General features: G+C 48.1%; 1 protein-coding gene across 3 annotated transcripts in view; it reads right to left on the bottom strand.

The window, feature by feature from the left end:
- Positions 1-26,202, bottom strand: part of SGMS1 (sphingomyelin synthase 1) — an 87,524-nt gene extending 61,322 nt beyond the window's left edge. The window contains exons 1-2 of one of the 3 annotated variants that reach the window (XM_066324323.1): positions 26,070-26,202; positions 2,640-2,759 (exon numbers count right to left, since the gene is read on the bottom strand). The gene's annotated coding sequence lies outside the window, so the exon portion shown is untranslated. The remainder of the gene's footprint in view (positions 1-2,639; positions 2,760-26,069) is intronic. The other 2 variants (XM_066324322.1, XM_066324325.1) reach the window with 2 other exon arrangements.
- Positions 26,203-26,502: the final 300 nt, after the last annotated feature.

Raw genomic sequence — 26,502 nt, 5'->3', positions numbered from 1 at the left:
TGCACATATGCTCTCTTCCTGTGGAGCTAAATTTGGTAGGTATGAGCATACCTGGCTGTAACAAGCTGAAACAAAAATCACTGAGACACAGAAACTGAATTCCAGGCATAAATCCCTGCTTTCCACCGCTTTAAACAGTGCCTGTTACACTGTGATTACACAGCAATCAGTGTTTGCTTTGCTCTCGGAGCCCAGGGTTTCTCCTTCATAGCCACTGAAATTCAAGTTTTAAACAGAATTCAGCAAGCAGCTCTGACAAGCACATTCCGTGCCAAGCTGGAGGATGAGTATATTTATATAACAAAAGGCTTCCTGGATTATTTTAAGGCACAAGTTCTGCAAAGGGAACAATTGATGAAAGGGATGTTTTTCTTTTGTTTAAAAAATAATACTCGTACGAAGAAGAAAAAAAAAACACCATTGAAGAGACAGCAGTGCTTTGATATTCCACTGTGAGATCCCTGAATCACAGCACATGCTCTCTGACCCCACGAGTACAGAAACTGTGCTGTCACAGATTGAGATAAATACAGGAAAAACCAGAGGTCACGGCCACCAAGGCACCTGCAAGTGAATATCTGCACATAAATGACAAACTGTGCCACAGAATCAAAGAATTATTTTAGGCTGGAAGACCTCTCCCAGCCCACGGAGTCCCAGCTGTGCCCCATGGCCACCTTGTCCCCAGCCCGGAGCACTGAGTGCCACCTCCAGCCCTGCCTTGGACACCTCCAGCCATGGGCACTCCAAAGCTCCCTGGGCAGCCCCTGCCAAGGCCTCAGCACCCTTTCCATGGAGAAATTCCTGCTGCTGGCCAAGCTGAGCCTCCCCTGGCCCAGCCTGAGGCCCTTTGCCCTTGTCCTGTCCCTGTGCCCTGGCAGCAGAGCCCGACCCCCCCTGGCTGTCCCCTCCTGGCAGGGACTTGTGCAGAGCCACAAGGTCCCCCCTGAGCCTCCTTTGCTCCAGGCTGAGCCCCTTTCCCAGCTCCCTCAGCCTCTGCTGGGGCTCCAGCCCCTTCCCCAGCTCCCTGCCCTGCCCTGGACACGCTCCAGCTCCTCAAAATCCTTCCTGAACTGGGAGCCCAGAACTGGACACAGCCCTGGAGGTCCCTCAGCAGGGCCAGGCTCTGCCCTGGGCAAAGAGAACAGCCCAACAAACACAGACCCAAGCACTCCTGGTGTGAATCTTTTCCATTCAGCACAGAGCAGAGCAGCCTCCTGCACTGCACCTGTTGATGTTCAACCCCGATTAAAGCTGCATTAAACTTTAAGTAATAGATCCCTGCATTATTCATCACGGCTGTGTATTGGATGCAGAGCAAACAGAAGCTGAATCAATACAGTGACAGGAGCTTCGGGTGTCTGCTCAGAGTGTCTCCAACTCCCAGTATTGATGTACTTGTAGAAGTGTGGGGGAAAACAGGAATTTTTCACAGCTGCTGTGAACAAGCCTTGATATTACAGTTTGCCCAGAACAGCTGTAACACAGAGGCAGCTTTCAGAGAGCAACAACTGCCAAAACCTGGTCATAATTCACCTGATCTGTGACATGAAAAAAACCCCATTTCCCTCAATTTCAGCAGCCTTGGTGTTTAGTCACAGCATTTTTATCAGGATTTTCTTACAGATTCTGTGGAAAAGCCACTGAACATCTTAATTATACAGCCTTTTTGATCCAAAGAGATGCAGTATTGGGACAGCCACAGGAGAGAGGCTAAACCCAAATTTTCCAAAGACAAATGTGCTCAGGGCACCTGCAGGGAGAATTCATCTGGATTAGGAAGAATCACAACTGAAAGCTGCTTTTCAGCTGCTCTGTCTCCCACCACTGCCTCTCACAATCAGCCAGTTAAGGCTCACTAATATTCCAGAATATTTTGGGGAAAAAGGCAAAAGGTTTTCCAGCTAGGAATTGGGAGGCAGGAGAGACTTGGCTCACTCACTCAAGGACACTGGGGCTGCACATAAACAAGTAACAGCTTTTAGAACACTCTTTCTCAGAATCTTTACACCCTAAACTCCACTTTTATTTTCTGATTCTCACTACACCTCCCCTCTAGCTCTTCAATCAGTCACGGAGCTTTCCAGCATGGATCAAACCCAACAAAGCAACGACAAATCTTATGAGATGACTTTCAGCAAATCCTCACACAGTTTCAAAGGATTACTGAAAGACAAAAACACAACTGCAAGCAGCAATAAAAGGCATACACCCCATTTATTCTCCCTTTGCAGGTCATTTTTTCTATGTGAAAGCCAGAGCTGGGAACAGAACACAGGTATTCCAGCCCCCATTCTGGCTGTCTACACAGCATATCACTCCAGTTTCCACAGCCAGAGGGGCAAAGATTTCCATAAAAGCAGAGTTTTGGGAACACTTATCCACAATCTATATCTTCAAGTTTGGCTCTTAGTCATCCTTCCCTCCAAGCAGGCAGAAGGAACTGGTCCTAAGGGATCTTTCAGCTGCCTTTTCCTAAGATTTTACAATTTAATACTGGAGTTAAATAGTCTTTGAAATATCCAAAACGTCCAGAACAAGAACTTGCCCCAATTCAGGTCACAGTAAACAAGGTACTGAACGAATCCACCACTCCAAAACACTCGTGTTTGAAAATGCAAAATGCAAGATGCACTGACCTACCTGAAATTGTTTTTCTAGCCAGAGCAGTTGATGCATCAGGTTAGAAGCTCATTTTGAACAGGAGAGTCAAAGTTCAGACCTGCTGCTGGCGGCTTCTCACACAGTCATGAGAGTCACTGTCAACAAAACACCAAACAAATAAAAATAAGGACATTTAAGAGGCAGAGCTAACAGCAAGCCCTCATTAAAGCATCAGGAGTTGTTACAGTGTGAAGATGACCTCAAGGCCTAACAAGAGCTGGGATATACAGGAAAGGCCATGCTAACACAGAATCCCAGAATGGGTTGGGTTGGAAGGCACCTCAAAGCTCATCTCATTCCACCCCTGCCATGGGCAGAGACACCTTCCACTATCCCAAGGTGCTCCAAGCCCTGTCCACCCTGGCCTTGGGCACTGCCAGGGATGGAGCAGCTGCCTTTTAAAAACAGTATTCCCCACAAGACTCAGAAAGAGAGAATATCCTTGTGTCCAAACAGGCCTAGATGAGGTTTGGAAGGGACCAGCACCTCCAGAACAACATGGGTTTCCTGCTGCCAAAAACGGACTGCTGACCAACCTCCTACACCCAGAGCACCTTTTCTTAACTGCAAGAGCAATCCAGAAAACTCATGCGACACACACTGAGCCCCAGCTAAAGAAATAAACCTCAATGTTTCCTTTGCAGGGAACTGCTGAAGTGACCCTGGCTCTGAACTCGGCATCACACAAGGAGCGATGAAGGGGAGCAAAGGAGGAAGGCTGGAAGCCTTTTCTGATAGTATCCAAGATAACCAGGATCATTTAGAAGAGAAAGGAAGAACCAAAGAGAGCCAGCAGCAGCACACAAACCACTCATCCTGCCCTAGGAAACAAACCCACTCTTCATCCCATCCCTCCAGCCTCTAAGGGAAACAAAACCAGGGTGGAGATTCAGAATAGAACCAGCTTTGTGCTCCATAGGGCTCCTCCAATTCAGCTTTCACTCTTAGATAAAGGAAAACCAGAGGTCTCCCTGCTCCATTCACATTAGTTAGAAATGTGCAATTCATACATTTCCACTCCAGTACAATTTGGGGAGGAAGGGGGGTAACTAAATCCAATTTTGCTAGTTGAAGCAGCACCAAACCCAAGGAGCTGTCTGCCAGGAAACAAGCGGCTGGAAGCCTAGTAATTCTGCTTTCTTGGGACTCCTTTTTAGTTACATTTAGGATTGCTTGGAAATTTGCTTTTGAGATTTCACACTGCCTCATCCTCAGGAGTAATGCACCTGAGAGCTGCAGGGAGGAGTATACACCAGGCACCTCCACCTGCAGGATGGAAGATTCTTCTGTGCCACAGGCTGGAAGTCAAACAGCTTTTGTCCCTGCGGACAGAGCCATGGAAAAGCCAGGGCAAGCCTTGCCAGCCTCCTGTAGAGCCATGAGAGGTGTCACCCATCCCAAGAAGGCTGTTTCCATGAGTAAATGGCTGTTATCTCACAAGAGCAGCCCTCCCAAACTTATCACACTCCCTCTATCTGCAGTTTCCTGAGCCCCCAAAAGCTGCCCCAGCACTGAGAGCCTGACCCAGGAGGAAGCCAGGCCAGGGAAAACTCCATGCCCTGCGTCCCCCTCCTCTTCCCATGGATCCCAGAGCACAAAGTGGTGCTCAGACACAAACACACATTTTTGATGAGCAAGTTGTGTGTGAATCAGCAGCATTTGCTGGGAGCACCATGAGGATCCAAGCTGCTCCCTCCAGGACAGGGCACACAGAGCCTGCAAGGACACATTTCCTGCTGCATCCAGAATTATTTCTGGGCTGCTGAAAAGACAGGAGGAGCAATTCACAGTGACACTCTGGGTCCTAGCAGCTATGCTGACAGCAGCACTGTGTGGCAAGGTTTGATTAGAGCTCTTTCCTGTCTGTCCTGTGGCACACACAGCACTTCCTTGTGTTATGTGCCGAGCTCTAACATTGCTAATACGCTTCTCAGAAAACAGAAGGTCTATCTTCCCCAGATCAGTGAGCCTGTATGCCAAACTCCTCCCTCCCCTGAGGGACACCCTTCTGCCTGCAGAGCGCTGGCTGCTGCTCTGCTGGGGGACGAGCTGGGGGTTCAGGGCCCTGTTTCCCTAAACTCAGTATTCCTGTGGAAAGGATTCAGCTCCTGGAGTTGCTAAGCAATGCCAAGGGGTGGCACAAGGGCAGCCCGCTGCTATTTCAGCATCTAACGTGACAATGCTCAGCTCTGGCTGAGCCACCCCTTGCTCTGACAGCCACAGCCTTTCCTTTGTGCAGGAGCACCTGCTGAGGAAAAACTGGGGAGGTTTGGATGCTGTGAAGATTAATGAGTGAAGTCACTGCCAGCCCTGCTCTCCGTGGCACAACACAGCTCAGAACCACCAGGCTACTGGACCCAACCACCTCCAGAGCGCTGCTGGCTTATTCCCAGAATATTCCCCATTTTCCACCACCTGATCTAGCACTGTCCCCAGCACAGCCTGCAGCAGGCTCAGAGTGGGAGCTCCACCTGTCACTGGTGCATCTGGAGATGTTAGAGCCAGTGCAGACCTGCAGGATTTCCAGAGACAGCACCTGATTTCTCTTATTAATACTCAGGTGTTTTCCAGCTGAATGCTACCATCATTATTATCCATGTGGAATTACAAGCAAACCAGGATTTAGGAGAGTTAAGTGACCACATCTGAGTGCTGAGTGCCGCTTTTGGAGACTTGACAGAACTCCTTGTGCAGTTCATCAGCAAAGCTTTTGGAGTTGAGGACTCTCCTGTGTCTTTTCCTTCCCACTTCCCACATCCAGCACCATGGCAAAAGGAGCAAGAGCAGGCTCTTGTTTTACTTTCTTATTCCGTTTAACCAGCAAGGATCAGGAATGTCTGTGAGGGCTGGATTGACCAGCTGCAGACTGCTGCTTGGAGAAGGCACCCCCAAGACTAGAGCAGCATCTTCGTTTCACACCCTGGCACAGGGTATTTCCATATTTCATGCCTTTTTTTGCATCATTTTGCCAGTATTGAAGTACTCTTTAAAATACTCTGGAGAAATTCAACCTAAATGGATCACTCACACAAGTTCACCAACCCAGTTTGCTTGTGGATTGAAGAAATCAAATTAATTGATTTAGAGACAACATAAGGGAGTTTGAGAGGACGTTTAGCTGATGTCTAAGATGTCATTTTAATCCTCCTCACAGCTAATTCTTGGAGCGTAGGGAGCCAGTAAAATTTGTGGTGCAGCCCTTACACAGAAAAACATCTCCACAGGCATGCTAATCACGGAACTATTTTGCAAATTGCTCCTAATCTACAGTTGCTTGTCTCTGCTCTCTTCCTGCAGAGACAATAAAGTCATCCAGCTAATGGCAATGTGAAAGGGAAGGAATGATCCTCATTTGGTTTAAGTAGACAGATCTGCACTAGGGAACCACTAAATAGTGCGGTGATGAACTCAGGAGACAGCCCAGAAACATCACTTCCATCTTTTCCATCTTTTGGGCATGGAAAGCTGGTAGGAGACCTGCCAGCACATTGCAAACTCATTCCTAGTGTCCCAAAAAGGGAAAAAATTGTTACTACAATCAACAGCAACATGATTATGTGAATTAGTAGGATTTGTTCATAGGGCCACTTTTCTTTTTAGTTCTTGCAGTATGATGGTGACCTGAATACACCTGACCTCTGCAGCAGGAGACTCTTACCCTGTTTCCAAAATAACCATTCCTATTTCCAGACCTCCTCTCCCACCTTATTGTTGCTCATCCCTCCAAAACACACCTTCCAGGGCACATGCCTCCCCACAAACCTGGCCCCAGTGTTCCTGTGCCTCTTCCCACCCCTTAGGGAGCCAAGTGCCCCAGAAACACATGGAAATCTTGGCCCTACAAGGATGCCTGGACACTGAGAAGTGACTTGGTACACATCGATATTTTCAACTGTCCTCAAAGGGTGAGAGGCTTAGAATTCCCCAGATTCACCCAAAAATACTTCAAAGAAAAAAAGCAAAGATTGGTTAATTCTAAGAAAGCAAGTTATGACTAGGTCAGAAAACATTAATAACAAGAAGCACACTGCAACCACTCACAGTTGAGGCCTTGTTAGGGTTAGGGTTAGGGTGGTCAGAGCCAGACCCACCAAGAAAAAACCCAGGGTCAGATCATTTAGACATGTCAGGGATAGAGAATTCAGGGAATGACCAGAGTTATGAACTGCAATGACATCAGAGAAGTTTCCTGTTGTCGATCACCAACAGGAACCACTTCATATTGCTTCTTATACTGCTTAATTTTACCAGTGAAACTGGTGTTTGGCATTTCATGAACCATTCTCCAGTGACTGGAACTGATTCTGGTTTTGCAGGAGGATGGGATGAAAGCTGAGGACTCCATGACAAGCTTGGTCTACAGGCTCCTGCTAAAGAGATGGAGCCAGAAATGGTTCACCTTGACCTTAGAGAATGTCAGAATTCCCACTGTACTTAAATCCATGACTTCACAGCCAAAAGCCTCCCTGTCAAGTTATCTACTGATTCAGAACTGAGCCACAGCAGTTTAAACTTAGCTCTTCCCATTTTGCAGGTGCCTTGAAACAACAGCACCTCAGACATATCCCACCTTTTAACAGGCAATAGCTGAGACAGCCATTGCAAAGACAGAAATCACAGTAATTGCTACAGAAAAAAAAGGTCTTCGTGGATTAGAGAGTTGAGAAACCATAAGATATCTGAGTTTTTAACATCAGAACAATTCCTACGAGGATGAGACTTCACTAAGGGAAGTCTCCTGCAGAGCAATGGTGTGATGGCCTGGAAAGGAGGAGAGAGACCAGGATGGTCTGGTGCTTCCCTGCAGATCCCAAAGGGAGGATGGGCAAAGTGGAGAGACAGAGTCATTTACAGCCTGCAGAGACTACAGTAAAGGAGCAGGGCACCAGCCCAGATCTGCTGGCTGTTCTTCCAGCCCCAGCAGAGTTAAGAGCATTAGCCCAGACTCGGGGGGAACACGATCCTGAGCTGGTGACTGAATGTCTCCTTTGTCGGCCACTCTGCGTCACCACAGGCACGGAGCTCCTGCTCCAAGGACACGTGGAGCACGGCCAATTGCACAACTCCACAAGGATGCTCTGGTTCTCCTGGGCAGGGAGGCCAGGGGATGCTTCTCAGGACAGCCAAAGACAATCATGAAGCACCCTGAGGGCTCCACTGAAATGGGAAAACACACACCTAAACACATTCTGCTCAAGCAAATACCTCACAACGTGCCCAAGCAGTATTGCCCAAGTTACTGCAGCAGTTAAAAGATCTTCTGAGTATAAAAAATGTGCTGCTGGCACTTAAATTTATAAAGGAGGCTTCTCTGAGCTCTTAAAATATCATTCCATCCATATGTGGGTCTCATGTAAAGTGAAGATTTGCACGATAATTGTACTGGTATCAGACCAGCAAACTTCCAGGCATCCAGTGCAAGGGCAGCTATCCCATTTAACCTTTGCAATTCACCTTCCTGCCCAAAAAAACTCCATCCAAAAAAGGCTAAAAAATGGGAAAAGGGAAAGTATGGCCCCCATGGCAGCTCTGGGAAGGAGTCAGCACACCCAAGACACTTTTTGCAGATGGCCTTTGGTGCTGACAACATTCAATGAAAAGTGAGGGGTTTGCCTTTCACTATTACAACCCTCAAAGTCAATCACCCCAAGCTTTAGGGTTTTTATTTCCTTTATAGCCTCACACAACAGAAAAAGCCCAAACAAGCAAAAACGCAGAGAAGAAGCAAAAAAAGCCACTACCCAAACCCTAACCCTGAAAGCTGCTGGGGGCTGCAGCAGTTAAATCCATGTTTAAGAGCAGCTAAACCACCTGGTAGCAGACCAGGCTCTGCCGGAGGCTTTGGCTACTTTCAGCTCCAGGAGCTTCCTGAGCATGGATTTAGTAACCCTCTGGGAATCTCTCATCCCAAAAGCTGCTCGGCTTCCCTCCACTCCCTGCAACTTGATGCCACTGAAACTCTTTGTTTGTCCACAACACTCTCTGGCAAGGAGTCAGACACATCCCTACAGAGAGGAGTCTACGTGCCACTGCCCACTCCTTGGGATTCCAGTTCCTGCCCCATCCCACCTTTCCTAGCCAGGGGGGATGCAAAGAAATCCTTGTTTCTGGCTCCCAGGCCATGCCTGGGAGGGTTTGCTCTCTCACAGGCACCAGGTTGGGAAAAACTCTTCCCCTCTGAAATATCAGGTAGGAGAGACTTTGGAGTTTCTCTACTGTAAAATAGAAATACCAGAAATGTGCACCCTCTTGGGAAGCAAAGCAGACTTTATCTCCATAGGTTTCTCCATGATTCCTAAGATTCCACACTACAATTTTCCAGCACATTTCTAGCTGCTCCTACTTACTTATCCAGCACTATCCAGTGGAAATCGCGTGCAGACTGTTCCATAAATAAAAATAAAAAAATCTGGTTCTGGGTGCCAGTATTTTTTCATACAATAAATGGCTTGGAATGTGATATGCCAATCAAAATGAACATTTAGATACGACACACTGCCCCACTCCATCCCACTCCTGGCCATCAACTGTGTTAGAAGTCCTTGTTCCCACTGCACTTTTCCTCATGGCTGCATTCCACTCCGGGGGTAAAGGTTGCCTGTAAGCACTTTAAACAGTATGTGAAACGCTTTGTTTATCCAAAAATATTTTCGCTCTGAGAAACGTTAAAGCAAGATGTAGATTTCAGCATTTGCACAGCAAAGAACTGCAACTCCTACAGATACTGCCAGAAACTTTATTCCTTAAGGCTTTCCAGCTAGGAAAGAGTATTTTGCTAAAGCAAAGCTACAAACAAAAAGTGTAATTTCTTAGCAATGGGCTGCAAAGGGTTGTTACAGCAAGGCTGAGGATGAAGCAAAGGTGTCATTTCTGTCTTGCTCACTTTTTTCAGAGCAGATAATTGATCAAGCAGTAAGAAAAATGTGAGAGTGCAGCAGGGAAACCCAAAACTTATGGGGTCTTCCCCAGTAAGCAGTTCCAGAAAACCACTATTAAAATAAAGGGAATTTCCCTGCAGCCTGGCTCACAATTTCCCTTGCAGGAGTGAAATCCAGCCAGCCTGCAGATAACCTGCTGTCCTCCATTCTTAAAACAGTCATAAGCCACCTTAAAACACAACTTTGCCCCAAGCACTAGGCAAGGCTGTTGTTTAAGACCAGAGGAATCAACCACAGTGGTCATCAGAGGCAACAGCACAACAGTCAAGCAACAATCACAATTCAGCTCATCCCAGTTTTCCCAGAGGAACAACACTGGAAAACAGGAATATTAAGAATGTTATTGCCTAAAAGCAACAAAGCACCCACTCGTTTTCCAGCTACAAGCTCTTGCCATTTAAAGACTGCTGTAGACACGATCCCTGTTTCAGCAGAGGAAATAAAATGTGCTGGACCCTGTTGGCAAGGCCAGGCTCCTGAGCCTGGGGAATTCATTTGCAGAGGGCAGGGGACAGTTATCTCCCACTCTACTGGTTCTGCAGCAGTTATCAATTAGTGCATTGTGCTGGGCTGTCTCCTTATCTATCTCTACAGGCTCATTATCCCAGAGCTCCAGGTCCATGTTTCCCTTGGGATATGGTTTTGCTGTTTTCCTCTGCCAGGGAACTCCCAACTACCAGCTGGCTCTGCACCAGTTCCTTACATATATGAACTGCCTAATTAATCAATGGACTTAATCTCTTTCTACTGCAAAAGCAGAATTAACCAAGTATAAACAGAAAAAAAAAAAAAAAACTCTACATGGACCTTCACTTACTCCTACTGTCTTCCAAATTGGAATTTGCCTGGTGTGATTTTAAACCAGACTTTATTTCCCATGTTTTTCTTATACCTGGGAGAAAAGTAGTTACACCAGGCACGCTAAGTGCCAAAATTAGCTAGTTTGTCTAAATGCAACACATCAACCCAACTGCAGCACTTCCTGAGGTACAGACTACAAAACCAGTGAGGCACACAAGATCCTCAAGGCTTAGTTTAAGGGAAATTAAAAAAGGAGGGGAAAGAACTGTCCTACACCTCTGAGAGCACTGGAGGGGCAGAAGGGCAGGCTTGTCATACACCAAAAGGCTCACACAGCACCACCAGGTCTCACAAGGCCCCATCACCGTTAAAATGGAGACCCCTCTCCCTCTTTTTCCAAAGACACACTTTCCAAACCTGTGGGGAGAGGATGCCTAATTCTGAAAGACACTCATCATGCAAGAGGCACCAGAGGTGAGGCCTGCTGCCAGCTGAAACAGAGATTGGAGTCCTTGCTGCCAAAGCACAAAGAGCAACAGGCAAAGCTGCCCCGTACCAATGAATTTAACGTCAACACTGATGTAGACAGAGGCTGCAATACAAAAGTGACCTTCAGGCCTCACTGTCCACTCCATTTCTTCTCCAAACACCAGTGAAATGACACAATCGTCTCAGTTAGTCCAATGAAGTCATCAGTCTACCACAGGCAGAGCAAAGCCCACTGCAGTGCCCTTTAAGTGGTTTCAATTGGTGACAAAGCAGTTTATGGCCATCTCACCTGAGACCTTTCCAAGCCACTGCAGAGCATGGCAGCACAGCAAATAAATCTGTTCCCTTCCCTTTCAGAGAAATACTAGGGTTATCCTCACCTCAGGGAAACTGTAACAACCTTTTTGCCTTCTCCAAATCCTGGGGTTTTTTTGTTTAATTTGGGGTCTGGATTAACAGCAGGACAGAGAGCAGAGGAGCATTAGCTCAGTCCCAGCTGGGGGATGACAGCCTGCACTGTTGAGCCCCAGCTGGAGTTCCCTGACCAGCAGAACGTCTTTCAGCACAGGGCACACACACAGAGCAATGAAACCTGAATCAGTGGTGCTGTCTCAGTTCCCATTCCTCGGCACAACACAATTTATTTTTAGGTCATAACTCCTGATGCAGGACGGAAAGGAAGGATGGGCACAGGCACAACAGCTGCAAGCTAACTCGGGAACACCAAGAATGAGACATTTCCACTTGATGTTTTGTTAAAACAGCTACACCTTCACCTCACACTGACTATTTCTGGAGCCAAGATTTGTACTGGCACACGGATGTCACCTTCTCATGTGGCTTGCCAGCAGGCACAAGCTGCTTACAGAGCCTGTCACCATCCTAAAACCTGTGCCAGGGGAGGGTCAGGTTGGGCATCAGCAAGAATTCCTTCCGAGAAAGGGTGGGCAGGGGCTGCCCAGGGAGGTCACTCAGTGCTCTGGGCTGGTGACAAGGTGGGGATGGGGCATAGTTTGGAATCTGTGGTCTGGGAAGTGTTTTCCAAGCTCAATGCATCTGTGAGCCTTGCGAACTACAGCAAATGCTACTTTTTTGTCTCTTGCTTCACAGGGGAAGAACAGGATTGAACAAGCTGGGTCAGGCATGGGGGGAGGAATATTGAGCAGGTGACTCCTGAGTGGTGGCTGAGTAAGAAAATCTCTGGTGTGAGAATCCAGAAGTCAGTGAAACTCCTTTCCAAGTTACTTGAATCAAAGGCAGTAACCAAACTCAGTACATCACAGGTGTGCATCAGAGCAGGAGAGTTCCACAGCAGCAAGACCTGGGCAGCAAGTCCTGCACAAGCAAAGCAAAGCTAAGGAAAAATCAGTAAACTGGCCACTACCAAGCACACCTCCTCCTGAAGCAGCTCTGCTGCTCTTGCTGGAGAGCCCATTTTCACCTCAGACAGCAAGCAAGGAAGGGATGCACACCTAGGAGTGCCTTCACCAGCCTGAAGCTCTGCTGCAGCTCCTTCCTCCCCTCTCTCACACCGAGACTTTTTATTTTTTAAGCATATCAAGCACATCTCACAAACCTCTCATAGCCACTTAAAGCCAGGGGTTAAGTGCAGCTGAAGCGAGGCAGCATTTCTCCCGTCACACTAAAATTGTCTCATGTGTTGCTTTTTGCCAGCCTGTTGGTGCCACAGCCATCAGAGGGAAGCAGGAGGGAGCTGGAAGGCAGCATGTGCAGGTTTTGGCACACGACACCAATCCACACTCGCCCTCTGGGAGCACTGAATTCCAGAGGGGATGTGCAGAGGGGACTCCTGCTCCCAAATTCCACAATCGGAGCCTGTTCCCTGGGTGTCCAGAAGCAGGGCATCTGTTCTCCATGTGCTGGGAGTGTTTTATTCCCTCGTGGCTGTAAAACACAGCAGGTGAGCAGCAAAGCTCCTGCCAGGACATCATCCTCAGGGAGGGACCACAGACCTCAAACTTTGCCCCAGCTGCTCCACATATGAAATTCAGCAGGAACATTTTTTCTCCTGACACTGACTTGTGTCTCCAGGGAAAAGAGATTCTCCTGGCCACTGCAAAGAAAGAAAGAATAGGACTACACCTGTGACACTCAGGTGTGTGCTGAATTAGTCTAGAAAGCAGCTGTAAGAGTAGCAATTGCTCTGTGTTAACCATCCATACATCCCCAGACTGATGCAAAAGACCTCTAAATCTCAGGAAGAGATTTTAAACAGCCTTAACACCAACATTAACAAGTGGCAGATGACTTGCTAGAGCTGAGAGGTCATCCCTGAGGGAGAACAGCACAATGTGTCCACAAATAAACCAACTCAACAAAACAAGTACAGCTGAGCCCTAAGGAAGTAAAATAAACTAAACAAATTGAAACTTCCAGCTACAGAAGTTATGTCGACTTTCAGAGGTTCCCATAGTTCCCAGCAGAAATTTCACGCACTGGAAGTTTTTTACCCTCTGTCTTGGCCTCAAAGCCATTACCTTGGAGAAAGAATTTAACATGGAAAAGGTATTTTCTGGACAACACATCTCTGCTAGGCTACAGTAATTACTTTTTAATCTTGCTTCTTCCAGGCACTGCTGCAACAATCCTCCTGTGCAGGTGAACAAAAGGTAAGAGATGGTCATTTCCCAAGCTGTGATGGGTATACAGGTAGAAATTCCATATAAAAAAAGATATCCTTTCAGAGTTAGCTTTGGTGAGTGCTCTGTCAACTGAGGCTCTGCCTTCTTCACGGAAAAAGCCCTTTGGGACAGGCAAACCTGTCCAGGCACTCTCAGCATGAGATTTGGCACCTGGCAAAGTCCTACCGGCTATTCTGCAGCAGGCTCTTGGCCGGAATTCCACAGCTTTCCTGGAATTCCACAGCTTTCCCCCCCAGCCCCGGAAGCAACAGCTCAATGCTGAGAACTGCAGTTAGGGAACACACTTTGAACAGGATCAGATTGTGCCTGACCTCTGATCCCCCTGGGCAGCCCTCCACTCCTCCACCCCAACGCTTTCACACTCGGTTTTGCAGCAGTTCTGGTATTTCAGCAGGAGCTGCCTTCCCCTTTTCCTCCTCAACGTTTCTGTGGTAAACTTTGACACCCAGTTACCAAACTGTGGCTTTTTGAAAGACACACAAGTTCCCTCAAGAAACGAAAATGCTGGATTGGAATGGAGGTAGGGAATTCCCTGCTGTGCTCTGCTCCCTTTTTGAAATACTGAGCTGGGAGTCTGAAGGCTGCACCTGCACAGATGCGAGGGATTAATAATCTCTTCCAAACAAGTTTGTGAACAAGAAAAACATAACTGCCTTTTGCACTACTTCCCTTTTTGAGAGGCCACTTCCTGCAAAGCATCCTTCACTCAAGTTTTCCATCAGCTTTGTAAATGCCAAACAGCCTCTTCCAGCTTCAACAGTTCATCAAATGATTTATTAAAGGTGCAAAAACACTACATCGGCAGGAAAGAGAAAAACTGAGCCCCACAAATGTTTCTGCAAATTTGACCTGAACAAAGCAACACATTTTCACTAAAAATTAACAGAAAATAGGGTGGAAAATTGAGCTACATCTTCCACAAACTGGGAAAGTGCTGCTGGGGCTGCAGACAAATCCTGTGCTCAGAAGCAAGGAGTCACTATCAGTAGAAAAGCCCTTCCCTGGAATGCACAGATGCCTTGTTCAAAAGGGATAACAGGAACACAACACCGAGAGGAGCACTGCATAAAAACACCAAAGTCATGACAATAAACAAACGCATTGGAAAGTGGTTGTTTGTCCCCATCTCTGTGGAACAGCCCAAACCAGGGATTGTCTGCTTTCAGTTCCCAACATAAGCAAGAAATTGAGGCTCCCTCATCCTTAGAAATAGCAGCAGTACAAGATACTCCATTTCTCCGCAAAAGAAACTTTTCCGTTGCAGATTTGACGAGCCAGTTGGCCTCACATGGGGCAAAAACGTGGTTTCTGGATCCATCTCCCCAAAACTGGACACACCTCAGGATCAGGAATCTGCTCCATCCCTCTAAGAGTCATCTGCAATGTCTTGGGGCTCTGGACAAGTATTTAATTCCTCTTAACTTGCTGGAATGGGACAACCCCTAGCCGGAATTACAGCCAGCTCTCCCTCCCTGCCCTGCCCTGCCCTGCCCTTGGGGGGATGATGACCCCTGACTCCAGCTTCAGGCACATCTGCTGGGAAGAGCAGACCTTGGAAACGGGATCCTGGCTGCACTTCTGGATGCAAACATGCAGGGGGATGGCCTGCAGGGCAAGCAGGTCACAGGGACCTGGCACAGTGACACCTGTGACCTGGATGGGAGCAGCACTGGGACGCCTCCAGTTTCATTCTGGCTCATCACAGCCAGCTTGGGGAGAAGCCAGACACGTCCCCTGACAAGCAGCAGGATGAGGATCCTCCCTCCTCTCCCCTGCAGATCTGCTCAGTGTTTTGGTTCTTAAATGAAGGGGAAGGAAGCGTGGCAAAGCATCCCCCCAATCCCCACAATCCTAAACTTTGAGGGGTGTCCCTGTCCCTCACAACCCACACTTGGAGTGTGTCCTAATCCCCACAATCCTAAATTTTCAGCGGGGTCCCAATCCCCATAATCCACATTTGGAGGGTGTCCCAGTCCCCACAATCCTAAACTTTGTAGAGTGTCCCAATCCTCACAATCCTAAACTTTGAGGAGTGTCCCAATCCCCACAGTCCACACTTGGGGGGGTGGCCCAGTTTCCCTCAGAAAAGTGTCCCCAATCACCAAAATCTTACACTTGGAAGGATGCCCCAATCTCCACAATCCTGCATTTTTGAGGGCTGTCCCAATGCCCACAATCCTGCACTTGGAGGGGTGTTCCTGTCCCCCACAACCCTGTACTTGGAAGTTTGCTCAACAGCCTGACAAGGGAAAGAACTAAAAACAACCTGGATGACACAACCCAGCTGCGAAAATGGGAGTTGAAGTCCTAAAAGTAGGAGAAGGTTCTGCCCTCATCAGATCTTCCTACATAGGATTCAAGATGGACTGGCACACATTGCAAAAGCAATTTCATTAAGGAAAAAATAAAATATTCTCCATAAACTGTAATACAAAAGAAAAATCAACACAGCCCCTAAATTTCTGATGCTGACCTGATTACCAAGCCAGACTTGGTTCATTCTTCAGCACATTAAAAATCCAGTTTATGCTTCAATGACTGAATCACGAGTTGTTACAAATCATCCACATCACTTTCATCCCCTCCCTGAAGTTTCTAGGAAATTCATTGCATCTGCACATGATAGGAGAATCCAAGTTCGACAACACTTGCCAGAACAATATTCCTGCATTGTGAGCACAGAGAACAGCACACACCAACAGAGTGGCTGACCTGGCAAAGGCAGCTGCTGCTGAAATGCCAAACTCCCCTCCCCTCTCACCTTACCAAAAGCCCCAAATGCGGCACAGGGCTCCCAAAGCAAGGCAGGACTTGGGACCCACAACACAGGACAGGGCCTGTGGAGATGGGAATGGACAGGGGAGGTGGGAATGGACACTAGGACATGGGAGTGGACACAGAGGAGGTGGCAGTGGACACAGAGGAACAGTGAGCAGACCGGTCCAGGAAAGCCACAAGGACTGCACCCAGAGGTGATTTCAAAGCGTCTGATTTTAGCTGCATTTCTGAGCCTTGCACAAACCTCCCTCACTCCAAGTGACAAGAGGCAGCACCAGAGGTGGCAAATTGAACTTGGGAATATTTGCAAAGTCACGCTGAGAATACTTCTATTAAACGTTGTGCTTAAAACCGTGTCACTTTGCTGCACATCAGTACTTACACGGAGGAATTATTTAAGTACACAGCTCTGCAAGCACCTAAGAAAGTGTCCAGATAAGGAATAGCTCTGCTCCTTCTCCTTCTCTTCCCACTTGTCTGAGGCACTGCAGGAACGGTGCTGCCCTCACCCTGCCGCTGTAAATCACAGCAATAAAAACTCCAATTAAAACCAGAAAGGTACTTTGCTGAAGACAATCGGGCAGGACAATCTGTCTTCTAAGGGCCTGACTTGAACACTTTATTTTTAATAAGTACAACCCAAATAAAATAAGTAGGTTATTAGGCATCCAAGCAGTCACTTCACATAAACGTCCATGGAGTAATTAACTGCTTTTATGAAAAAGGAAATGTTTTTAAAGCAGACTGGGAAAGGAAACAAATCCTCAGAACCAGAAGATAATACTGCCTCCAGAGAGGCCACTGCAGAAATCATTCATCTTTTTATTCTTCACCCACTTTTAAGGTTATAAAGACAGCAAGATCAGCATGTTCGGCTCTCCAAATTCTTCAAGTTTCCCTTTGCAGTGTCTGTGGAAATAAATGGACTTTTCCTCCCTTCCAGCTGAAGTTTGTGGGGCTTCTTCCATGACCATCAACAACGCAAAGACAAAAGGGTGCAAGAACTCTACGCCACCATTTCCAGCAGTGAGCAGCACTAAGTGAACAGGGAACAGTCTGGTATGGAAATGTTACACTGGAGTACACCCCACAGGCTGCACTGGGCTCTATCCCAACTATCCTAATTCAGGACAGGACTGGGAAGCAAGTCTGAGCATTTCCAGCTGTCTGCACATACCCCATCCCTGCACTGCACTATTCACCACCAGCAAGTCTCCTCCAGTTATTTCCAAAAGCAACACCCACTTCTGTTCAGTCTACTGCAGACCCTCGGCTGCCTTTCCTTTTGAAATAAAAAAAATCCCTCAACAATACTTCAGTCCCAAACACAAAGTTTGTTGACACAGCTGACAGAGTCACTGCAGAAGTTACTCCACTTCAGAGGTGCAGAAAGTGTCATTAATGCTTTGCATGACCCAGACCTGAAAGAAGCCCGTTAACTGGTATTCCCTGTGCTGCTGCTTCCCTCAGTGTTTTTATTTCCCTCTTGATAAGGCCCCAGCCTGCCAGGCAAACCACAGAGCACGTCTCCAAAACCTCATGGAACACCCTTTAATGCTGGAAACCGGGAACATGAAGACAAGATGATGGAAGAAAAAAGAGCTCTTTGACAGCCATGAATTAAACCAGCCCAGAAAGCTCACTCTGAATAGATGTACCCCAGCCTTGGGCTTCTCTGGGGATGAAATCTGAACGTGAAAACAGAGATTCAGTGATAGGGATCAGAGGTTACAGCTCTGAGGTGCTCACTCCTCCCCTGGGTGCCAGGTGTGAAGCCTCTGTCTGCCACAAGCCACCCTGCCACCACAACCACTCCCTCACTGAGGAACACACCAGTGACAGCCATGCTGGGAAATTCAACAAGCTGTTCCCCAGTGAACACAGAGTCATGGAGTGGTTCCATCCTGGCTTGGAAGGGGCCTTCGAGCTCATCTCTGATGAGTTTTGCACACGCAGTGAGCCCAGAGTTTGGAACCTGCACCTTGCAAAGGTTGGGAGCTCCGTGTCCCCACAGCTGCCTATGTCAGGAACACAGTGCCCAAGGCCCCTCTGCAAGAGGTCAGGGTGTCTCTGCACGAATACAAAGCTCCTACCCCGTAACACCGGTGCTGAAAAGCGCAGCAAGGCAGAGACAGGCAAAGCTTTATCCACATCACAGTTTCTGGGAAGCTTAGAGCAGAAGGGCCAAGTGCTCGCTAGGTTATTATCTCAGGCCTGGGTTATTATCTAATCTTCAAATAAACACAAGTCATTAATTTATTAGCATGACATCACATCCTGCAGGCTGAATTTCAACACACAGCCATGACAGTGGAACTATGTCCAGAAATACAGCATTCCTCAGGATTTCGAGTCTGTTTTCCAACCTTTTACCTTGTAAAGACCTAAACGGATGCCCTGGACGTGGAAACAAGATCCCCAGGGAGTCAACAAACAAAAGGCAAAACAATCTATCAAGTCAACCAACGTTTTGTAGAGGGGACAATTGTTTTGAATATTTGCTCATATCCAACTACAAATAGGCAGCAGTAAAGCACAATTACAGTGTGAGGGGGGTTATAAAGTTAAGAGGTTAAAGGAGATTGTTTGCATTAAGTACAATATCAGCAAAGGAGAAGTCTAACAGGAAGAATCATAAAAGGATTTTAGACTGACAACCACTCAATCAAGTGGCCAAGGGAAGCTCCCAGTAGACAACTATAAATGATGCTGCTCCATTCACTTGTGCCCTGATGGACCATGAGTTAAGGAGCAGCAGTCAAAAGTTAAAATAGTTCAGGAGTTAAGAACATTAAGAACATCAGCTCAGCTGGCCAGGCACAGAGAATAAAACAGCTAATGGCCTGTAATGCATCAATCTGGCGCACCTGTATCCGATATCACCCGGCTCTCAGGTTCCTCCCTCTCCTCCCTTGGCACTGAATCAAGCTTGCAGGGTGTCTCCCCACACCAGGTGGGAACTCCTCCCCCCAAAGCAGCCCATCTCCTTCCTTGGACATTTTCAAACCCCAACAGGACGCTGAAAAACCTGCCATTTCTTTGGGGTTAGTCCTGCTCAGAGGAGGAAGTAATATAGATTGGCCTGTGATTGTCAGCTCCACAAGTGTTCTCCCAGCCACTTACACTTCCTGAACCCGTGTCTGAACTCTGGCATTCCCTCTCAAAAACACTGTAATTCTTGGATACAAGACACGTGGCTGGATGGGTCTGTGTCTTCTCAGCACAGACACTCATTTTCTTGCAAGCAAAGGAATTCTGAACAAACCATCAGAACTCAAATAATCCCCTTCTGATAAATGTGCTTAGGGCCCTGTTCTTGTTTTTAAAATGGCCTTTGATAACCCATCTATTTATGTTTCGAAAGGGAGAGAAAATGAATTAGGAAATTGCACAGGCACAAAAACAAAGGCAATATCTGACAAAGAGTTTTGTTAATTTGTGGGTAATTGCTCATTACTGCAAAATAAGGTTTTTGCAGCGTTTTATGGAGAGTGGATAAGAACCCCCAGCCCATTACTGAGTATTGCTTTTGGCAAAGGCGAGCTTCTCCCTGGGTGGAGAGCCTCCATAAAACCACGATTCCATTGAATACGGATCCTGACATCCCAAAAGTACCCGGGGAAAGGGAACAACCCGTTCTGTCGAGTCATTTAGCAGGGATCTTCACAGGCTCCACTCACCCTTTTCTGTCCACTCTTGCCTTGTTCACAGCTCTGCTTTGGACATCACCTGCCCCCCACTGCCTCTACTGAGGGCCCCAAACTTCAGCACTCTGGAACATGGGTGTTCCTCTCCCTTCCTATAAGTCTGCTGTACTTTCTTATCCCACTAAAAATGTATTCCCCAGACACCCAACATCCACAGGCCACTGGCACCCCCTGCAAGGGGCAAAGCTCACCCTGAGCTCTCCCAATCACCCACAAGTGCTGGATTTTCCCTCCCAGTTAAAGCAAGTGAGCTTTGAGCCCTGATGCACCACAGAACCCCAGAATGGTTTGGGTGGGAAGGGACCTTAAAATTCAACCCTGCCATGGGCAGGGACATCTTCCACTATCCCAGGTTGTCCCAAGCTCTGTCCAACCTGGCCTTGGACACTTCCAGAGATGGGGCACTGAAGGGGGACACCCTGGAGTGCTCCCTCAGAGGAGGCTCTGGGAGCAGCTCCCCACTGGCACGGCCAAGCAGGTACTCTGGCAGCAATCATGCTCAAGGCACTTTCAAGGTCTTCTTCATCATCCAAACTGCAGAGCCATTTTTAAGCCTTTCAAATAGCTTGAAATTAACTTCCCTGACCAAGTTTTCCAGAGCAATATAACCTGGCTATGTAAAACTCCATGCAGGGACACAGAGAAGACTAAGAGCAGACCTGAGAGCGCAGGAGACGCTCAATTTAGATGGAGCTGTTTCATTACTATGTAGATTCAAAGCTATTCCTGCAGTTACTGATGCACTGCCCCAGCCCTCCTAGCAAGCAAAAATCCATTTTGTGTACAAATAGGGCTTTTACAGCTTTGGCACAGTGCTCGACTGCAGAGTCAAACTTTTCAATGCCTGATAAGATTTTACTTGAAAGTGGCAGGAGAGCTCATGCCAGGAGCCCGTATGAAACGCCAGCTCAGTGGCAGAAGGTCAAAGCCTGGTATCAGGAGATTTAGTGGAAGTGTTTCCAGACAAACTTCTTAAAAGCGCTGTGCTATCTAGGGAGGCACAGATTTACACTGCTTGGAAAGCCAAGGACCAATCTTTATGACTCTTTCCCAATCGAGGGTAACTTCTTTAACACTTTACCTCACAAAAAGCACAGTGGTAGAGTCTCCTGTCTCTATCCAATCCTTGGGTATTTGGCTGAAGTTAAGAACAAAGAAGCGTTTAACACCACAGTTTTTGTTTTACAAAAAAACCCAAATGAAAACAACAACAAACCCAGAGAAAACTTCAACTAAATAAAAAACTCCCTTAACGACCAGCCCCTCCCAGAACAAGAAACTTTCAGGTGCAGAAGTTGCTAATGTCCTGAATAAAAACCCCAGAAGACAGACACAGACCACTGAGTTTCAAGACCAACAGCCAACTATGGCTGGAGAAACAGAAATTTAAATTGAACTGAAAGGCTCTGTAATCTTTACCATTTTTACAGAAGTATTAAGGGTTAAGTTGGTGTCAACAACGACCCTGAGCAGACGTCAAGCATTAGGACTTTCAACACGGTGAATTTTGCCAGCTGTCACTACGCTGGGACAATAAAACCCCATCAAACCCTGATCTGTCTGCTGAGGGTCTCCCATCTACACAAATGCACTTTTGGATTCACTCACAAGAGCAGATCTGCAAGTGCTCCTCCACTTTCCCATTAAAGCATTTCAATTGTCTGACTCTGCCATTTTAACAAAATCAAGAATAAGACTTTAAATTCAATTAGCACAAATCTCAGTGCTCCCAACATTAAATTTGCAAGTGACATTTAGTGGCATTCAACACACATGGAGCTAAGCTAATACACTAATGGACCAGCAAGGGAAATTGTAAAACATTCCCAATTGCAATGCTCTTTTTTACTAAAGGAAATTCAAGGAGTAGGCTGCAGTGGACAGGAGATGACAGCTATTAAAAATCCTTCTTAAGCCAAGGCTGCAAAAGCTCTCCTCTCCAGATCCACCTGTTCAGAGAGGGGCAATTTTAAGGCTTTTTCAGTCCTTAAGACAGATTTACCCTGGTTTTACTTCTGTTTCTTCCTACTTTTTCTCATGAAGGCTTAGACCATGCAGCCCCACTGTGAGTTGTTCCCCAGACACAGAGAGCACAGATAAAATTCCCAAGCCTTGTCCCACACAGCTACCAAGGATCTGACAGTGCCCACAGCACTCCAAAAAGCCAGTCCAGCAAAGCCACCTGAGGAATTCTGCAACCACACCTGTGCCTCACCCAGCTTGCTAAGAAAGCTGCCTGTTTTCTGCACTAGAAAAACCCAAAGCTACTGGACTTCAGAGATTGCTTAAAGTCTTTTTTTTTTTTTTTTTTTTCTTCCCCCAACTGGCAATATGCTTTGCCTCAATTCCATTTAAACAGAAAAGGCTTCCTTCAAGGAGTTTCAAAAGCAGGGAGACAGAAGGCAGATCAGGCTGGGAAGTCAGGGAGAAAAACCATGTTAAGAGTCATGGCTCTAAGCAGAGGGAGATTTATTTTGTTGTGCATTTAAATCTAAGCAAATTAGCACAGGCAAAACCTACAGAAGATGCCTTCCCAGTAAGGATTTATGAGTGGTTTTCTTAGATTATGGATGTGTAATTGGACAGCAGAGCAGGACTGCAGGAGCACACAAAGGAAACATCAACAGAACATCTGTCCCACTCTAGATTTGCTCCCCTGACTTGGATGAGACAACTGAAAAGCCCAGCAATAACAGTAACTGCATTTCTTTAAGAAACATGTTACAGTCTCCCAAATTAAGTTCTCTTTTCTCTTTCCAGCTCTTGATCGAGTACTATCAGAAAAAAGATCATGGGTTGTTTTCAAGAATTTTGGGGTTTTTTCTGCCCTAAACACTAACATCATGTTTGATAAGACCAGAAACAATACAAATACTTAAATCACAGAATACCAGAATGGTTTGGGCTGGAAGCCACCTCGAAGAGCATCTCTTTCCACCCCACTGTCATGGGCAGAGACACTTTTCACAGAGCCCCACTACACAGTTACACCTGGCAGCTTATTAGGATGGATGTTCTTTTGAGCCATGAAAAGCCAAAGTAACCTGCACCAAACACTGCCTCTGCTAAACAGCTTTTCAAAATAATAAAATATGACCGGGATGAAATGATCCCAAAAAGCTGGTAGGTTTCACACGTTCCTCAGTCTTCTGCATTTCCCCCAGCAGGGGAAGGAGGGGGAAGGACTTAATAATTAACTTAATGATGTCACACCACACACTTCGGGAATTCAAGCTGTATTCAAAGCTGGAGATTCCATGCAGAAGACCAGCCCTCCAGATGGCTCCTGCCCCTCCCTGTGTGCTGGTGCCCTGGGCCCAAAAAGCCTCCAATGACACCAAAATCCTTTGGAAAGCACTGACAGTATGTGAGAGCTCAGTTCGTGACCATCAAGAAACCCCTAAAAAACTCATGGTTTTGAGCTCATTTTAAGCTCACCTCTACTTCAGAGCGCTCTCTCCCCATACAGCTGGGTTTGATGTGCTGCACTTGAATCACGACTGAAATAGCATTCAGGTGCTCTGCTCCACTTCAGCAAAGAACAGCCTGGCCCTACCTGGCTGGGCAGCCTTAGAAATCCTTCCTGCCCTGCACAAATCCCTGCAAACCACCCCAGGAAACAGGGACCTCGTGCCACGTCCAACAAAAGCAGCCTTCAGGCCTGTGTGCAACACTCCTTCGCTTTTTGATGATGCTATATGGATTTATTCTATTACTCAAATAGGCCCTTCCCCAAAAAGGGTCTGGATTATTTCTGAGCAGTTTTGGTGGTTTTTTTTTTCCACAGGATGTCCTGCTGCCCCAATTAAAAAGCCTTTAATTCCACAGCCATTCCTCACGGCCAGCCTGAAATTGCTTTTAAACCTGAGTAAGTCCCAGGCCACCCGTATTTAGTGCACCAATTAACCAATGTTGAGCGATGCAGAGAGGCAGCAAATAGAAGGAGGAAGAATTTCTAAGCCACCATCACCCACAGTGCACGGGTCCAGTTCTAGGGAACTCAAGAATTAAATAATTAAAAGCAGCACCTATTCAAGCTTGATGACTATTGAGAGAAGCAATGAGATCCATAGAAAACAACAAATCACTGCCTTTTAACCATGAACTCTGAGCAGTCAAGTAACATCTGTAAGACCTCCAAGTCCTGAAAATCATCCACCTACTTGGATTTATTAAATTTGTAAATGTCATGTTAAAAGCTAATCAACATGAGAGACGCTATTCCCAGGTTGATACCGCAGAAGGAGAAAGAAGCATAATAATTTTGGAATCACCATTTGTTGTACAGATCACAAACACAGTTTAAAGGCATCTGAGCTGAATTTAGCTCTGCTGCACATGCCCAAAAACTCAGAAAAATCACAGCAATCTCTCTGGCTTTAGAGGGGGTTTATTACCCATATTGTAAAAGCAGCCTTTACCTTTTGTCTTCCACCAGCCAGGGGCACTGCCCTCTCTTTCCAAACTCTGAACAACTTCACAAAGCTGAAGCAATGTTAATACCCACAAAATACTACACAAAACAAACCAGAATGCAGCTCCAATACAACATCTGCTCCCCAGATGAACACAGCCAAGCCCAAAGCCACCAAGATGCACAGCACCACTTCCACTGGCTTCAGCCAGGTGTTTTTTACGTGTGCTGTGCTTTGCACTGGTTCACAGCCGGGCGAGAAAGCCAACAAGAAAGCATTTTCAGCCACGTGGACCTGGGAGAAGGCAGTCTGAAGGCATCACTGCAAATCCTGCTGTCACACCAGGATGCACCATCAGCCAAAGTGACACGAGGACGTTCATCGACATCCCGGCGCTGCTCTGCTGGGAGAGGCTGCCTGCATCAGCAAGCTTCAGTAGCACCATATCAATATGGCAGAGCTCCCATTTTTTACAAATAATAATCTTTTTCTCTTTCTTCCCATCCTTTCTCCGTGTATTTACGGTGCCTTGAAGGTACCGAGGCACTCTTTAATGAGGTTTTCACACAAGACAGAATAAATTAGAAAGCTTGATCAAAACAGGGCCTCCAGGAGGAACACAGTACAAAGACAGCCCCATGCTTTATACACCCTGAAAAATCCAAATACTGCAGCCAGGCAATCAGCAAGCCATTCCACGAGCAAACAGGGTGCACACCCTCCTGCCAGGGTGCCCGTGATGGCGAGGTCTCTCCTTTTCACCCCCATTCTGTGCCCTAGCCCATTCCTCCCCAAGAGGGGGACAAAGCCACCACCCCCTTGCCACCCGACTAACCTCAGCCCTAGTGAGGCAGCACAGCCCCAACATCACCGCTGTGGCCTGGGATGGGATGGGATGGGATGGGAATGGGATGGGATGGGATGGGAATGGGGATGGGAATGGGAATGGGAAGGGAATGGGGATGGGATGGATCTGCTCCCACTCACAGAAGATGCCTCCAGCTTCCTTTGGAGCAGGGAGCATCCTGCCTTCGCATCCCAGCCAAGGGGCACTGGAGCCGCCAGGCCGAGGGGACCGGGCTCATCCCCGCACTCCCAGCTGAGCTAAGATGTCACCAGATGTCCCCACAGAGCCTCTGGGGCGGGGAGGACCAGACCCGCCACTCCAGCGCCCTGGGGAGGAGGGGGACAGACCTGACCAGGCTGAGGGGACAGCTTCTCTGGGTCCTGGGGCTGAGGGGGCTGCAACCCTCCAGCTGGGGGTCCAGAACCCCCCGTAACCCCCCGGGCTGGGAGTCCCAGAGCTCCCCGGAGCCGAGCAGACGGCGCCTTCCCGAGGGGCCCGGACCCGCCCGTGCAGCGGGACCGAAGCTCTGTCAGAGCCCCGAGCCGAGCAGCCCGAAGCCCCCGCGGAGCCTCGGGTGTTGCGGGGGCCGGAGCTCCCCTCGCATCCCCCGGGGCTGCGGGGGCCGCCGCCGGGACGAGGAGCCGGACCGCCCGCGGGCACGTCCCTGCCGTGGCGGCCGCGTCCCCGCTGTCACCGCCGCTGTCCCGTCCCGCCGCCACCCCCGGGCCTGCGCCGAGCCGGAGGCCGCTGGCTCGCCGCTCACTCACCGTGCGGAGCCGCGGCTCGGTGCGGGCCGGGCGGGCGCGGCCGGCGGGCGGCTCCCCGGGAGGTGCGGCGGCTGCAGCCCGCGGCCCGTGTCCCGTTTCCAGCGCCCCGCTCCCGGGTCCCGTGCGGCGGCCGCGGGCGGGGCGGGGGCACCGCGGGCCACGTGACCGCCGTGTCACCGCGGCCGCCATCTTGTGCCCGTCCCTCGCTGCCGGGGAGCGCTGCGCCTCAGCCTTCGCATTCCCCTTCCCATTCCCGTTCCCTTTCCCCTTCCCATTCCCCTTCCCATTCCCGTTCCCGGCGGCATCCACAGTCCCCCGCGCTCAGCACAGCCTGAGGCGCGCAGGGGCAGCCCGCTGCTCGCCGTGTTTTACAGAATCCCAGGATCCCTGACCCTGGAACAGCCTTCCGAGTTGAAGCTGTGCCCCATGGCCA

This window comes from Sylvia atricapilla, chromosome 8, assembly GCF_009819655.1.
Source record: "Sylvia atricapilla isolate bSylAtr1 chromosome 8, bSylAtr1.pri, whole genome shotgun sequence".
NCBI lineage: Eukaryota > Metazoa > Chordata > Aves > Passeriformes > Sylviidae > Sylvia > Sylvia atricapilla.
The sequence above is the reverse complement of the archived record's forward strand: the minus strand, read 5'-3'. Positions and strand labels throughout refer to the sequence as shown.